The sequence below is a fragment of the Phoca vitulina genome, unplaced genomic scaffold (assembly GCF_004348235.1).
Source record: "Phoca vitulina isolate PV1807 unplaced genomic scaffold, GSC_HSeal_1.0 scaffold67, whole genome shotgun sequence".
Lineage (NCBI taxonomy): Eukaryota > Metazoa > Chordata > Mammalia > Carnivora > Phocidae > Phoca > Phoca vitulina.
In genome coordinates, this window is record NW_022589770.1 from 9,843,997 (window position 1) to 9,856,221 (window position 12,225).

The following is a 12,225-nucleotide window of genomic DNA, read 5'->3' on the forward strand; positions in this document are numbered from 1 at the left end:
TCTCTTCTTGATGGGCTTCTTTCCAAATATGTATTGCTGATATGAGAGAAATTAATTCTTCTAAGTTTACTTTCAGCATAGAGATGCTTGGCATTGACTGGAATCAACTCTCTCCTCCCCTCCCCCACAGTTTGCCTGCGTTTATTACTTAATGCATTTTTTAACAGAATTTTATACTTAGAGCTTTGCAGTACAAAAAACATCTGTCTGAGGCAGGGATCATTTAGTTGGAATAAACAGAAATTATTCATCACATTTCAAGTTCATTAGGGTGAGTATAACTTTATTTCAATTAAAGTAGAGAAGACAAATTTTAGCCAGTCCTTACAGTATTATAAATTGGAGGTAGAGAGGGAAAGTCATAAGCTGACATACCTCTTGATGACTCCATAGACTTCTTTCTTTTCTGATCTCCCATCCTTTCTCTTCCTCTTTCCCTTTGCAGTCAGTTCTCTCTGTTAATTCACAGATGAATAGGTGTGCCCGCCCCAAACCTGCACGACTTCAGAGTTCCCCCATATATCCCCTTCAGACTGTGTTTTCTGAATTCCCTCATTGAAATCCTTGGAAGATAGAATGTAGGAAATCAGAGGATGTTCTGTTTTCCCATGGACCAGCTTTCCCTCCTGGTATAATCAGCTATGGTCACCCAGGAGGTCATGCATATAGAGCCCCATTAGTGGGAGTTTTGGTAAGAAGAAATGTCAAAGCAGGAGTGTGGTTTTGGCAAGCACCTACAAATTTAACTACTTTGAAAACTTAAACTAGAGTAGCAATAAAAGATAAAATAGCTAGCAAGGGAAGCCGAGCAGTGTAATTCATCCGTACATTTCTCACAACAATTCTGTGAGGGAGATATTATGATTATTAACATTTTACAGGGAAGGAGGCTAAAGGAAATTTATTATTATCTTCATTTTACAGAGAAGGAAATTTTATTTAAAAGGAAATGAAGAGACTATACTGCTCAGAGAAACCAAAGTGTTTACTCAGAGAGGCAACTAGAAAAACAGGGATTTGAATCTAGGCTGTTTGACTCTTGAGCCCATACACAGAGCTCTCTCACTGCATTGTCTTCCATAGCTGTTTTCAAGGAAAGTCATTCTCTCTTAATAAAGTTGCTATTCATTCTCTCCAGAAAAGTGAGTCTTACTCTCTCTAACCTGCTGACTCATGTCAAAACGCAAAGAGAAAACTCAGGTTTGCCAGATGATAAGGCTTGTTGACTAAATCCAATCTTAAAATATTTGGTTCACTATTTTAACATTTTAGTGTTTGCTCTTTGTGTGTAAACAATGTAGTGTGGGAAAAAGTAAGTTCAGGCAGAAAGACAGAAAGCCTTGTTAATAGCAAGGAAAACTTGTGAAACTGTATTTTCAGAGAGCTGAGGTTGATAGTGACTGAAAGCCACTTGAGTCTGATGACTCTTCCGTGGTCTATATGATGATACACATTGGTGGTTTTTTTCTTGTTACTCTTGGAGAAAGGTTCAAGCCACTAAAGCCACTTTTGAAATTGGCACTTGCAATAGGAAAAGTCAGCTCCTTATCTTGGGAATGCTCTACCACGGAGAAGAATCATCTCAGAAAAAGGGCTTGAAAAGTCCACTCAAAAGTCCAAAAGGGGAATAAATAACCCACAAACATTCTTTATTGCAGCATCACCTCGCCTTAAAAGATTTCCATTTAAGTATAAAATTGTATAAAATAGTATAATGGGGACTATGAGGAGAAACAAGCCTCTCTCCTCTTGTCCCTCTCCCTCTCTGTTTCAAAAAATTATGATTTTCAAATTAACTACTACATGTTTAGAACACTGATTCAAACTCTCTTATCTTATAATGACTTAGAATGATAAAATTGAAATAAATCAAATTTGTTATTTTCATTTACCCTGGCTTTGTTTAGGGAATGTCTGAAAGAAACCTATTTTTGTATTTTGAATGCTACTAACTATAGTTCATCAGAATTAAATTTGAAATCACATAGTCAACAAGTCGATATAAGGAAATAATTTAACCCTTATGCATTCAGTATTTTACTATGAGCTGTATGATTCTCATTTTGTGCTTAAAAATCGTGGATTTTCGTTGAGGAAGGTTAGAGTGATTCATATAGTTTTGCCATGGTTTTTCATTATTAAATGTCCATAATGCAAAATCAAAAGGGTACAGATATGTACTTCTATATGAGATTTAAGAGTACTAAATATTAAAATGTTAAAAGAAAAACAAATACACTTTAAAATGTTCAACCATTTAGGCACTCACATTATATGCTATTTCTTTTCTTCTTTAAAATCATTTCAATTTGATTTCAGTAGGCCACTCAATTTGATACAAATGTACCTTTTAATTTTCTGAAGGTTATTCCTGGAGTGCAATTCTGAATCACTTAACTGAGAAAAACAGTATGCCTGTGCAAAACTTTCAAAGACCACATATTTGAACTTTCTTGAACTATTTTATTTCTGGCACTATTCAGTTATCATTTTGTTCCATTTACGAATGGACACAATTTTTGTCAAGAGAGACATAATGTGCAAAGTGAATCTTTACAAATTTAATTACAGTAGGAAGATCTGGAGATGTTTAGAAAATATGCAAAGACTTACTTCAAACTTTAATTTGCAAAGCTTTTCAAATGAGGTGAAACATTGGTTTTACCATCTTTTACTATTTAATATATGCAGTAGGAAATAAGGTATGATGATAAATAGAAAAGGTATTATAAAATTCCAGTTAGGGTACTGTAAAAATTTGCATATAATAATTACTTTGATTTAGTTTCTTTGTAAATTCTGTATAGATTCTACTGGAAGCCATGGGAACATTTAAAAAAGAAAAAGCACTTACCTACTTTCAGAATATATTTCAAAGAAATTTTAGAATTATATATATCAAACATATTTCTTGTAATGAAAATAAATCATTTTATTTTAGAAAATATAGACATATAAAAAGTTTAAGAGTTCTAGGTATTACAGTGCATATTGCCTTTTCTTTGCACATGTAAATACAATATTAGAATAGAAGGATACATACCCAGATGTATAGGATATATATGTAGTATCTATATATGTATATATGTAAGTGTATACACACACATCTATCTTTCCCATTTTAATTAAAATTATAAAAGAAACATGTTTGTCTTTAATTTTTTTGAGAAAAAAAATGCCACTAAATAGAAACCTTAGTGTTCAACTGCAATTTTCCGCAGTATGAATTCTGCTATTTCCGTTGCATTTTGCTTTCTCATTTTGATATTGTTATTGACTTTTGGGGTAGGTTTTTACCATTGCTTTGGGTAGCTTTTTACAATTGTTTTTACCTATTTCTCTGTGTCTCCATTCTCATCAGAAAGCTAACTTTTTAATTTTATACTGTAGTTTATTATCTGCTTTCACCTTTCTGTTTTTATTGTGGTTTCCAAAGTACCATACCTTCTTAATTTTACAAAGCATATTGCAGGTGTTTCTAAAATTTGTTTCTATTTTCTGTTTATTTAAAAAAAGTGTTTCAGGGTACCTGGGTGGCTCACATGGTTAAGCGTCTGCCTTCGGCTCAGGTCATGATGCCGAAGTCCTGGGATCAAGTTCCCCATCAGGGAACTGCTCCTTGGGGAGCCTGCTTCTCCCTCTGCCTCTTTCTCTCTCATGAATAAATAAATAAAATCTCTTAAAAAATAAAAAAAAAATTAAAAAATTGTTTCAAGCAATAACTTCCTCTGCATTACTCTCATTATTTTGCAAAATCTTATTTACATTCATCTTTAAAAGAGCACTTTGATGTTTGGGCCCACAAATTTTCTTTGCTTTTATTACACATTAACCCTTACTGCCACCCACTGCAAATAGGAGGAACCCTGTTCCCTTGTTTTAACATCTAGCAGTGCTGCTTCTCCATAATACATAATACTTACATAATACTGCACGCCATTTTCCATTTCCTTTACTGCCTTAGAGCTCATCCTTACCCACAGAAATCTGAGGATTTTAGTAAGTTTCTTCCAGAATATTCCCTGCTTATTTTCTTTGACACTATGCTATATCTTGAAGGATCAATGTTGAAAATAGCTAATTAGTTAAAATCATCTTCTTTGTCTGTAATTCCATCCACACAGTTTATAACCTATGAATTTCTTTTAATATTTGGTCATTGAGAGCAACCTTACTAAGTTTCCAGAGATTTTGAAGGATTTTCCTTAATTAAATTTTGCATCAATAATTTCAGTTCGGAATTTTGGCAAGCTGAGGAGTTAGACATTTTGCTGGCATGTAGATTTCTTTGAATATTCTGCATTACAATGTTGGTTGCAAGGTTGCTTGATAAATTGATTAAATTTTGCATGTTAAATCTTTTTAAATCTAATCATGTGCCCCCAGACTTCTGAATTATAAGTTAGTTTATAGGCATTAATCATTTAGCCGCCGCAGACACACGTGTACACGATTTACTTTGCATACATTAAGTTCTCAAAATATGTGTTTGGCTAAATCCATTGAAATTTAGTACCCTCCTTTCCACTATGGCCAGGAAACATATAGGTTGTGTTCAAACAAACTATATGGTGGGCCTATTTTGCTTTTGGTCCTATCTATCTGCCACCTATTATAGGCACAATGGAACTTCAGGAAAAAGAATAGATAGAGAATGTGGCCGATATCTCTTTTGTCTGGATAAGTATGTCTTAGATTTTTGTGTATCATGGACTTACATAAGAATTATTAAGTGGAGATTGAGGTGAGAGACTTTGGAAATAAAATTATCTAAGAAGCATTGATTTGACTCCTCAAAAATAATGTGGCTTTCAATAATAATTTTTACATTTCTACTTAAGAATCAAAGTGAAAAAAGTGTTTATAGATGTTTTTGCTAAAGAAATCAAGCAAACATTTTATTATTTATTAGATAATACTTTATTAATATTCATAATGTATAAACATTGTCTTTGAGAACATGTATTAAAGTGGTCACTAAAAATTTGAATAATATTTAATTAAAACTTCAATTTAAGTAATGCATCTTTGTTGAGAAACGTTTAGGAAAACAATACACTTAATACAGAAAAAATACATTTATCCTATCCATATTAAAACCATGCTGGTACCTTTTAAAAATAACTTAAGATTTTAAAATCAATTTATAAACTATGTAACCTATATTTGGGTGAAGACTACATTTATCTGTGTGTGTATATATGCCTGTTAAACCACAAAAAATTCCAGTGTCCTTATGATGTGGTGTAAGAACTTTTAACTGTCCAAAGAAATAAAACGTCTAAAAAAAGATAATAATAAGGGGCGCCTGGGTGGCTCAATCGTTAAGCGGCTGCCTTCGGCTCAGGTCATGATCCCAGCATCCTGGGATCAAGTCCCGCATTGGGCTCCCTGCTCCGCAGGAAGCCTGCTTCTCCCTCTCCCAGTCCCCCTGCTTGTGTTCCCTCTCTCGCTGTGTCTCTCCTGTCAAAAAATAAATAAAATCTTTTTAAAAAATAATAAAAATGCAATCCAGTCTTTAAAACTAAGCCCTTCAGAAGTATTATTCGGAGGTCCTGATTCATATCCCTCAGTGACACACAGAACATAGTGTTTTTCTCTTATTTCCAACTTTTCCACATTTTGTAATTGCTTGGTAGATCTTATTTTATAACTGCCTTAAATCTTATCTTTCCACTCAATGTTTCCCAAATCCCTGGTCTGAGTCTTTTCATTCTCAGATTTCTTCCACTTCTCCGGTTTCTGCATAACAAGAGTCTGAGAACCAGGGCAGCAAAAGCCTTAGAGGGCCTGATGAAAACAGGAGTTGAGCAAAGGAAACATGACTTCCTGTGCTCTGAGTGGGGATGCACATGGGCTTGTGCATACATGTGTCTGAGAGAGGCCTGGCGGCAGGAAGAGATTTTGGTGGGAAGACGCTAGCTTTAACAAATCTTTCCCCCATCACATTCATATTCATGATCTATATCCCTATTATGTTCATGTTTTTATAGCTTAGATGAAACTGATGAGAATTCTTATTAATAGTAAGAATAGTGAAGTGAAATTGTAAAGGTGACACCTCACTAGGCACATCATTTTATCACCCTTTCTAGAAGACTTCCCGAAAAAGTCTTCAATTCTTTTCCCTTTTGAGTATAGCAGTAATTGTTCAATGCCTCATTTAAAATTTGCTTAAAAACTTAATGTGAAAATACTTTTTTTTTCATAAAGTGTAATGACATGAAGGCTTATGAAATCACACACTTGGCAATTTAAATAACAAAAAAACTAAATTAAGTAATATACACATACACACATATGTGTATAGATAAATGTTTTTACATTAAAATTATTCTTTAAATTACGATGAAAAGGAAAGTTCCCTAAAATTAACAGGACTTCTATCACTCATTAGTTATATAAAAATGAACATTTCACACATACTGGGTTTAGGAGAGTAAAATGGGGAAGAAGGTGAAGTACTGGGCCAATTCATCTTGTGTTATGATATTGATAATTACAGGGAAAAATTAATTCTAAAACCTATATGGACTTGTTTTGATTTACTTTAGATATCCTTCCATAAAAAGGAGATAAGCTTCTAATTTGCTTATCACCCATAAAATATAGAATGCCAGAAAGCAGAGTTCCATATGATATGGTTGTCACATTTCTTGCTTTTGCTTCTATTTTAAAAATCTACAATTTTAAATGTTGAAAATATACATAAAATCTGTGATAAAAATAAATGCTACTACAATTTTTTCTTGCCACAATATCATTACACATGAACAAAAGGTCAGGAATAAGTACTTGGAAAACATATTGTCCTTCACTAAAACAGGGGGATATCTTAAAAAAGTTCCAGAATGTTGAACCCTTATTATAAAATAGAGGTAATATATAGAATTACCTTCCATAGCTATATATTACTTTTGTCCTCCTGGTTGTAGGTAAGGTGGGAAATAAATAAACATGAATAGACAAAAACAAATGTACAAAAGGGAAAAGTAGCAAATGTGGCCAACAGTGATAATAGAATGACTTGTACATAATGTATCTAGAAAAAAATAATAAATTTTATTTTTATAATATGATTATGGTATCATTAGATATGTGAAACACATAAAATGATTTTTCATATGAAAATAAATAATGTGCAAAGTGACTCAAATAAAAATATAAAGTTAAAAAACTCACTTTAAAAATTGAAAATTAGTTCTCAGAGAAGATAGGAAAATTTTCTTTTTGCACCATCCCCAACCTATATTTTCCATTCACTGAATAGAAATTTCTTAATTTTAGCTAATTGTCTCAGAAGGCCTTGAACCTAAGAAAGAAAGGCACATGCAGTTGGAAAAAGTTTCTTATGACATAGAATACTGGTTGAACATAGCAACTCAGGAGCCAGATTGCCTGGGTACAAGTCTCAGCTCCAATATTTATCTGCTTTGTGGCCCTGGGTCAGCTAACCAATCTGTTTTCTGTACCTTGGGTTTCTTAGATCTAATATTCACACAGTATATTGTTAATGCACTTAAAAAACCTAGAAAATAGTACTTACATATGCATGTGCATGCATGTGCACAGGTATGGTTGTGACCACTCCTACACCCAATTTATAAAAGAAAATACAAAATTACTCAGGATTCAGGAGAAGCAAAATTTATAATGCCTTAATTATGTAGAGATGTGTAGGTAAAATCTTGCCTTAGATACCTTTTTTATTATTGTTTTAGGTCAAAAATAGACCAAAAATTCATAAGACTAACTACATATTCTCTCTCAAATTATACTTTACTTTCATTAAAGAACGTGTTCTGATGTTTGTTAATTTATATGATATATATCTTTTATTTTTTTTTAAAGATTTTATTTATTTATTTGAGAGAGAGAGAATGAGAGAGAGCACATGAGAGGGGGGAGGGTCAGAGGGAGAAGCAGACTCCCTGCCGAGCAGGGAACCCGATGCGGGACTCCATCCAGGGACTCCAGGATCATGACCTGAGCCGAAGGCAGTCACTTAACCAACTGAGCCACCCAGGCGCCCTATGATATGTATCTTTTAAATGCTTGCGTAAAAGAACTTGGTGGACTTCATTGTTTGTATTCACATTCAACTGTTCCCTTTCCAAAGTATAGGCATGGGGCAGTTATTTTGGGTTTTCACTGATAACTTAGGTCACTTTTTTACATCATCATTATTGGTTATTTCTTTTAATAATTGGAAGAATGGATCCTCACAGCCTTCCTTACTCATTTGGTTTGTTAAAACTGATGAAAATTGGGACGCCTGGGTGGCTCAGTCAGTTAAGCACCTGCCTTTGGCTCAGGTCATGATCCCAGGGTCCTGGGATCAAGTCCCACTTTGGACTCCTTGCTCAGCAGGGAGCCTGCTTCTCCCTCTGCCTACCACTCCCCCTGCTTGTGCACTCTCTCGCTCTCTCTGACAAATAAATAAATAAAATCTTTTAAAAAATTGATAAATTATAGTACCTTACAAACTATGATAGAATAAATAACTATACTTCAAAACATGTATTATTATTATTATATATTATTTTTTTGCAATCAGATACTATAGAATATTGACATGTTTAAGAAAAACTGAGATAGTTTTACCAGTTTGATGAATCGGGCTCATTCAATACACAGAGAAATGACATCTGTGTGGAAAATATTAATACATTGTTATTATGTAGCCATACAGACCAGCTATACCATCAAATACTTTCTTACAGTGTGTTAAAGTTATTTTCAGTTTGAGAAATGGTAATGTTTTGGCACTTCCATACACATTGGACAGTATGTTAAGCTTTGAAACAACTGAATAAAATATTTCTTGTTATCTTTTAATACTTTAAAATAACAAAATGTATCAATAAGAATACCTGGAGGAAACAGAAGGCACAATCAGGAATGACTTGGGAGAGAATTTAGATAAAGGATACTTTCTGGAGAAGCGAGGGTTAAGGGAAGTGACGAGATATTTTTGAGGATCTATCCTATAGCCACAGTGGAAAGCTGAAGGCGCGAGAGATAAGATGTGACAAATATGAGCAGGAACTATGGAAGGGTGTATTCCTGGAGCAATGCAGGCACTCCCAGAAGATACCTCAGAGCTAAGTTACAGACCAATTGGGGCAAGAATTCTCACTCCCACTGCCCCCTGCCAGTGTGTCTCATTGACTATACCCCAACAGAAGGCAAAGGACAAGGGAAATTAGGTGAATGCAGTTCCTAGAGGCTAACTCCTGGGGCACAAAGAAGGTCAAATGATGGATTTGGGGTTGGAGAAGGGGTGAGGAATAGAAAATGATTAGTACAATAAATGAAAAAATAAGTGTATCATGATATTATATCATATCAAAATCCACATTTACAAAGCATTTAGATCTTGTGTAACTTAGCATTAGCCACATGATGATTTCAGTGGAATAACCTGAAACCTTGAATCCACAATTATCAAAATATAACTCCACTCATTAAGACTCCCTAAATTGGGTATAATCAAGTCATATTTTTCCTTATGTTGTAAGGTTCCTAAGCAGCTTTCCTGGTAGCGAAGCATCTATAAAATTTAGGTAAATTAGACTCATTTAGTCAATTAGAACTCTGCCCTCATTGACCAAAATAAAAGCTGGAGTCAAGGATTTTCCTTGTTTCATATGGAATAAGTACAAGCAGTTAGACTCATTAAGTGCATGACTTCCCACTCTGTTATCAATATAAAATTGTTTCTACTTGCATTTTCTGCCAATCAGCATAACTTTAGAAGGAAAGATAGAGAAAAGGGAGAACAAATTAAGTGCACACCATTTTTACTGCCTGAGAAACAAACAAAACAAAACAAAACAAAACAAAACAAAAATGCCTCACAGGTGGCAAAGTGAGAGAGATTACTAATGATAAATCAAACTCACCAATCTGGTGGTCATGGGATAGCTTTTTTGATCATTGTCTCCCTAATAACAGGTTACTTGCTCCTCCTAGCTCCCTTATTACCCTGTTTTCTATTTTTTTTTCAGTCCACGTTATGGAGTACTATATAATTAGGATGTTTTCCCATGATGCTATTAATATGTTTACAGGACACATTAAAACAGGAAGTTATTGCCATGGAGTTGCGACCGATGCACTGGGAAGCCTAATTCAACAACTGAGACAAGACAGAAAGTACTTGATTCCCTCAAAAACCCAAAAACCAGATGTAAATTACAGAGATTGTTAAAATCAATTCTAAGCTTAAATATAACAAGGCTAACTAAAGTTTTGGTGAATGAAGTAAGGTGGTAAAATAAAGAGAACCTCAAAAGAGACTAATCTGAGATGGCTGATATTCAAGACCATGCTTCCTTGCCCTATCCCACTTTCCCTTTTTAATTTCTATTTCACATTTGTCATGGTTGTTTTAAACACATGGTACACTGTCAATGACCAATTTAAATAAGTAATGCTGCCTTTTAAAAATAAATATGCAATGATAAAGGGGACATTTAAAGCTGCCTTTTCAGTTAAGAAGGAAAAATAAAACATAATATTATAGGAGGTGGATAGGTAGATAATGAAATATTTTTTAACTGTTGCAGCTTTGTGCGGTTATCCTCAGGAACGATATGTCAATCCATCTCTAAAGAATCACTAATAAAATCTCTATAAAAAAAGCTACTCACAATTAACACTTGTGGTGTTATTAAGTCGGGACTGACGCAGGAGGAAGGGAGTTGAATATAACCCTTACTCTTCCATTGTTTAAATTACCCTGTGTTCTTCTAGAGGGCACCAAAGTATAGTTGTATAGAAGCAAGAGTAAATCAGCTCCAGGGAGCACTCTCTCTGTGAGATGCCAGCTTTGAGCTGAAGTTGAGATGAGTTTCAAGTTGCTGAACACCCCCATACAGCAGTAAAAAGATATAAGATATCGACACGCTCAGCTGCATCTTGTTAAAAGCTTCCTGCGGGTTGGCAGAATGAAATCTTTATTTAAAATACACAAACTATTGTCAAGGGAAAGATGGAAAAGAGAACACAGTAAAAGGGCCAAATGCTTTGCTTAACCCACCAGAAGCAGCAGAAAGGGAGAAGTGGTCACATTGTCTTTGCAGCAACAACAGAAAAGGTGACTAACACCACCACATCAGCATTCATCTACTCTTCCCATGGCATCAGGATGCATTATTTCTTTTATTATTAATTATGTGTTTCCGGGGGAGGGCAAATATATTATTACGAATAGCAAAAGAGGAAATCATTTCTGGTGCCACTTGGCATTAAGTACAGTAGCGTATGTAATGGGTGAGTGATGACAGGAAACATAGCAGCAGCGTTGAGTTCTGGCATCCCTCCTACAAACCTGCTCCAACTCGCTCTTGGTAGTCAGAGGCTTTCAAACAGAAAGTTCATGTAAAACCATTATTGAACACTGACAGGAAGGAACTGAGACAGGAGGCAGTGGTGTGTATTTGTGCAGAAGGGGAAGGAGGGAGGGAGGGAAGGAGAGAGAGAAGGAGAGACTGGGAGAGAGAATGAGTTAGTCATCATCTTACACAGACACCACCATAAGGGGGCAGGTGCTTTTCATAATTATAAAGATAGACATACACATGCACACACACTTGCACACACGGAAGAAATCTTTTTGGTTTATATCCTATCATTTCCAAAAACAGCTTTAAGTGATAATGATTGTGAACCTTCCTGGATGGGTGAGCTCAGTAGGTTTAAGGGGGTGGAGCAGGTAGCCTGGCAGGAGATGGGTTCAGAAGAAGGGTCACTTCTGAAGAGCAAAGGGACATGACAGGCAATGAAGCAGGCATGAAAAGAAAAGAGGTGAAAGGACCCTGGGGAAAATGTCACATGTATTGATTAAGCTTTATTTCTCTTTGGGAGAAAGTGACATTTCTGCTATTAGATCATGGACATATAAGGAAAGTAGATGGCTCACTGCTTTTCATATTCTTCCACAGTGCTTAGGGCACCTTTGACCAGAGGGTACCTGGAATGCTTTCTGTTGCATTATTATAAACAGGATAATTATTTTGGCTTTTTTTTTTTTTTTTTTTTTTTTTTTAAGGCGAAAGATTTATACGATCTGAAGAGAAACCAGAGTTTTTTTTTTTTTTTTAAAGCACCAACGTGGTGACATTGCTCTTTCTTTAGCAAGAGAGATAGCATTGGTTGCCACAGATGTATCCTTTCATTAGACACAAATGACGGTAAAATGATAGAAGCTTTCTGTTACAT